This window comes from Danio rerio, chromosome 22, assembly GCF_052040795.2.
Source record: "Danio rerio strain M-AB ecotype USA chromosome 22, GRCz13ab, whole genome shotgun sequence".
NCBI classification, from domain to species: domain Eukaryota; kingdom Metazoa; phylum Chordata; class Actinopteri; order Cypriniformes; family Danionidae; genus Danio; species Danio rerio.
In genome coordinates this window covers 6,425,001-6,430,000 of record NC_141042.1, presented here as the reverse complement: position 1 = coordinate 6,430,000, position 5,000 = coordinate 6,425,001, and the positions used below count along the sequence as shown (strand labels likewise).

Here is a 5,000-nt window from a genome sequence, read left to right as displayed (position 1 = left end):
CGGTCTGTTGTCGCTACAGATCCAGTAATGCGGAAATGGAGTGTGCTGCTAGAAGCGGGGATTAAAAAGAGCTGGAAAACCCTAAAGCGGGTGTTGTCGCGGCGCGCGTACTGAATAGCGGTGTTGTCGCGCAAGTTCTTATCAGCCGTGTTGTCGCGCGCGTTCTGAATAGCGGTGTTGTCGCGCGAGTTCTTATCAGCTGTGTTGTCGCGCGCGTACTGAATAGCGGGGACGGAGGGTATGTCGCGTCGCGGGGGCACTTTTAATCATTTTGGAAGGGAACTTTCTATCCAAGACTAAAAAGGGCATGTGCACTGCACAGGTTGAGCACTGTGTGTGCGCACGTGCCTGCAAGTTGGGGAATACGACTAATCAGTCATGGGGACTGCAGAAACACAGCACACTGTTCAGATTGATGCAGACATGAGACCTCTATCTCACTCATGGTTTGTCCTCTCAAGTGGGGGAAAGACAATGCACAACGTTCCCCATTGCTAACAACCTGGGCCAAGTCATATCTCTCTGTCCCAGAAACCTCAGTCCCAAATGAGAGGGGCTTTTTTCTGTTGCAGGGGACATTGTAAATGCCCAGAGATACCAGCTTTTACCAGATTATATTTATATGATAATTTTCCTTTAAACCCATCTCTATCTAAGTGAGTGAGTGATTAAATGTTGAATGTGATGAGTTTTCAACACTACTAAATTGAAACTTAATTTTTTTTACATGGTTTAATATTTTTTTGTTATTAAAATTGAAGTTCCTGTTTCAAAGCTTACAGATAGATGAATAATTTGTATGTCATTGACACTTTTGGCACTTTTTTGGAGTATTTTCATAAGTTTTGTTTTTTCCTGTAAATGATTCAGTAAATACCGTACTGTGACATTCATACCAAGGTATTACCGTACCGTGAAATTCTGATACCGTTACATCCCTAGTAAACATCAATTCATATTGTATTACATTAATACATTTCCTTTGATCATTTGTTAGCATGAATTTAAGATTTGCATTATGAAATTACATTAGCTTACTATTAACCCGTGGGGGGCGGACAGGGGCCACGCACTTTTAGGAGCACATTTTAACATATACATCACAAAACACTTAAAACATTATTGTAAGTCATTTGTTTTCATGCATCACTCTGCAGTCTTCATAAACAAGATAATTAAATAACTTAAACTCAAAATAATCTTCCTTATTCATTTTTTGACAAGTAACGTTATACTGGTGTAGGAGAACACATTTCTAACATTCAAGTACATCAAGGCACATTGTTGCTCCTGTAAACTTTAATAGACAGGCCTACAGTTGAAGTTCATTTACAATAATGTTTCTGATAATGTTCACAGTGTTTCCTAAAAAAAATAACTATTCTGGAGTTATAATAAGTTCTATTTCTTATTGTTTATTTCGTGAATAAAAGCTGTTTTTAATTTAAATAAAAATAAGGTCAGTATTATTAGCCTCCTTAAGAAATATTTACTGTATATTTTTGATTTACACAACAAATCAGTTACAAAATCATTTGACTAATTATTTTAACTTTCGTAGGTGACTGATTAACTCTAAATTACACTTTAATCTGAATAAAAAAACTATAAAATACTTAAAGGGACTTTGTCTGAATACAACTGTTTTGCAAAATAACTAGTAAAATGTTCTGCTTTGACTGTCAGCATGGGGAAGATAAAAAGTAGATTTTAGAAACGAGTTGGTTAAACTACTATATTTAAAAATGTGTTGTAAATAATTCATGTGTTGAAGATGGAAATCAAAAATGAAGGAAGGCAAAACTAAATTAGTTAAATATGACTTACATGAGCGTGACTGGAAACTACATTTGATCAATGTCTTAACTTGCATCTGTTCTTTGCTACTTGCCGACTGTTTGTTAATTCAAGACTGCATTTCCTAACGTAAAACTATGTACACTAGATTTCTGATTAATAATCGTCTCTGCATAGCCGAGGATATTAACAGTGTTAAAATCGCTATTGAAATTAAAGTCTAATTTCATCAACAGTGGACATTTTGATAGTGTTTCATACAAGTGTGCCGCAAGCCTACGTTTGAGTGAGGGTCTCGGCCGTTAGATCGCCCCCTGGGGGCTGGCTGCAGTACAAGTCATAAAGCCCGCCTCCTCCGTGTTAATGAAGGAGACTTGAGCCCAAAAAAAAAAAAATATTACACTTGCAATAAAATTTCCCGAAAGATAGTTCTGGTCGATTAAGGCACTGGTTATTGTGCTGAAATAGGTGCAGATCTTCATTTTTGTAAACAGTTTGTTTTTAGCAGTAATTTAATGCTGGGCGTGTCATCGTGATTGACAGCTGTGATTGACAGTTTCTCAAAGCGCGGCGTCTGAGCTTCGGCAGGAGACTGAAGTAGACTGAAATGTTATTATTCGATTTCTGTGTTATTTTACCATGACAAAATGAGTTCAGCAGTAAACTATAGTTTCTGACATACATGATCCTGGTGGAACACTGTTTATTCGCTAAGTTCAGGGCTTTTTTCGGGCTTTATTAGTTTGCTGATACACGCCTAGCCACCCAGATAGCAAAACACAGTTCCGGCTAGATTCTCGCCTGCCGGAGACTTATCTCTTAGAGCTCAGACCGACTAATGTTACCTCTGCTGGACCTACTCCGGATGCCTGGACTCACTATCCAATTCCAGCCCGAGTCAATCGAGCCAGATGCGGCGGCCGAGCGAGCAGGCGCTGCCGCATGCGAGCCGGAATCAGCCCGCGACGCCGCGAGTAAGTTATGCGCTGCGGCCTGGAGCTGGCGCGATTGAATATATAAAACCCTCATATTTGTTAACGTTATTACATCCATTTGTGTTGATATGACAGCAAACGCATGCTGAGAAGTTCGGGGGGCGTAGTTGATTTTACATAAAGCGTTTGATCGGAAGCTCGACTCCGCTCATTATCGCGGCTCCTCCTCTGGCTCCATCAGACAATCCTTCTGCGCATGTCTGGCTCCAATTTCAGCAGTCTTTTGCGACAGTTTGTGCCCGTCAAGCAGGCGTTTTGCCCTCAAGGCGTTCAATGGGAAAAAGGGCTGTCGCGTCGTCCATATTTTTTACAGTCATTGGTTTCATATGATGAACATGACTGAACATGACGAATGCGGGAAACTGATGCGCGCAGCACCGTCACAGAGAGCCAAAACAGAGGGAGCGACACCTAAAGCACGCGAGAGGCTCTGTCTTTGAGCCCTCAAACGTCATTAAGTTTGACATGTTTCCCCCTTACACGCAACTTTTGTAAAGACAGTTGCTGTGTCAGAATCCTTGCTTGTAAATACGCATTAGAATGCTTAGTTTAAGCAAATTGGATGAACGTGATCACGTGCCGTGATCTGAAGAGCGTCGCTTTGCCTTCGCTCACCGAAAACCAGGCTGAATGCGCTGTACTGCGTGTTGCGTGCGTCTGTTCCCTAGCGACAATAACAAATGCCTGATAACGCTGTCCGTATTCCTCAAAGTTGTTTAGAAATAAATGTTTAGTGATGCTGTGACACAACGCCTATGTGTGCCTTTTTTCTTGCACCCCTTTGATGCTGCATGTTTTGCCGCAGCATCGGAATTAGGCACCGAAATTCATACAGTGATTTAATTCCGGTACATACCGGTTACCAAGGTACCGGTGCTATAATGGCGCCGGGTTTCGGTACCCAACCCTAGTCCTCTGTATAATCCAATGAATTTGCAAGACCAGTCTCATGACAATAAAAACCATTCAAAAGTCATTTGATAAAATTTGTATGATTTCTATTAATTGTTTGTCAATTTTACCCAGTAGGTGGCTCAAACTATGATAGCTTGGTCAATGTCAGGTCTAGATCACACACATTAGATTTGGTTTCAATACTTCAAACCATTGCAGTGATTCAGCCTGTAATGTCATCTAGCAGCATTACATCAAGTTTGCGCATTTGCTAAATGACAACAGTTGTGTCTATCAACATGAATTCCATAGCTTTTGGTCTACATGGTCTTAAGATGATCCAAGTAAAATTTGGTGAAGATTGGACTAACGGTTTTGGAGAAGTTAAAAAAAGAATGGTTTGAACAAAATTAAAATGGCGGACAGGAAGTTTGGCAGATTTCGAAATAACTTTTCAATTTCACTTTTCACTTGACCAATTTCATCAAAATGAGCATATGCAGGCTAAAGTTAAAACCAAATTTCTACGTTTAATTAATAATGGCTAATGAATGTCTCCAATTTTTATGGTGTGGTCAGTGTGAGATGACAATTACAGACATAAAATTTGGTGTCATTCTTTTACTATCACAAAGATACACCCTCAGATGTAGTTTAGCATCATGCCATTACATTTTTCAGTGTACAAAAACCATTGCACCTATCAACACAAATTCAATAACTTTTTGTCAGCGTGGTCTGAAGATGATCTGAGTCAAATTTGGTGCAAATCAGCCACACGATGAAGAAGGAGTTTTTAGAAAAACTTTTTTAAAAAGTAGGTTTTTGACTTGAGGCTAGATGGCAGACAGGAAGTTCAGTTAATGAAGACATAATTGGTATCGATACTCTCAAGACAACCCAAAGAATGTATCAAGACAAGTTACGTAACTATGCAAAATTAGTCTAAAGTTATTAGCATTTTTAAAAATATCTTTACAACGTTTGACCAAAAGGTGGCACTGCGACAACTTTTTAGCACCTTCAGGGCTTAGTCACGAAGACACATATGACCTTTACAATAAAAAATTTTCATGATGGAAAATGACATCATAGGGTGCATTTGAATCGGCTCAGTTCAATAATAACTGTCAATCGATGATCTTCTTATGTTTGTTACAGGTGAAAAGAACTATGTATCAGTGATGGAGGGACAATCTGTCTTTTTACAGACTGGTCTCACTGAAATACTGCTCGATGACTACATAATATGGATGTTTGCCGACATGGTTATAGCTGAAATCCACAAAACTCTGCCTAAATATGCTGATAAGA

The 5,000-nt window shown here is 39.4% G+C and overlaps 1 non-coding gene across 3 annotated transcripts in view; it reads left to right on the top strand.

Annotated features, from left to right (window-relative positions):
- Positions 1–5,000, top strand: part of LOC100331974 (uncharacterized) — a 34,642-nt gene that overhangs the window by 16,797 nt on the left and 12,845 nt on the right. For all 3 annotated transcript variants that reach the window (XR_015521482.1, XR_015521481.1, XR_015521480.1), the window contains one exon: positions 4,848–5,000. This exon is cut by the window's right edge and continues 144 nt beyond it. This is a non-coding gene — a transcript (uncharacterized LOC100331974). The remainder of the gene's footprint in view (positions 1–4,847) is intronic.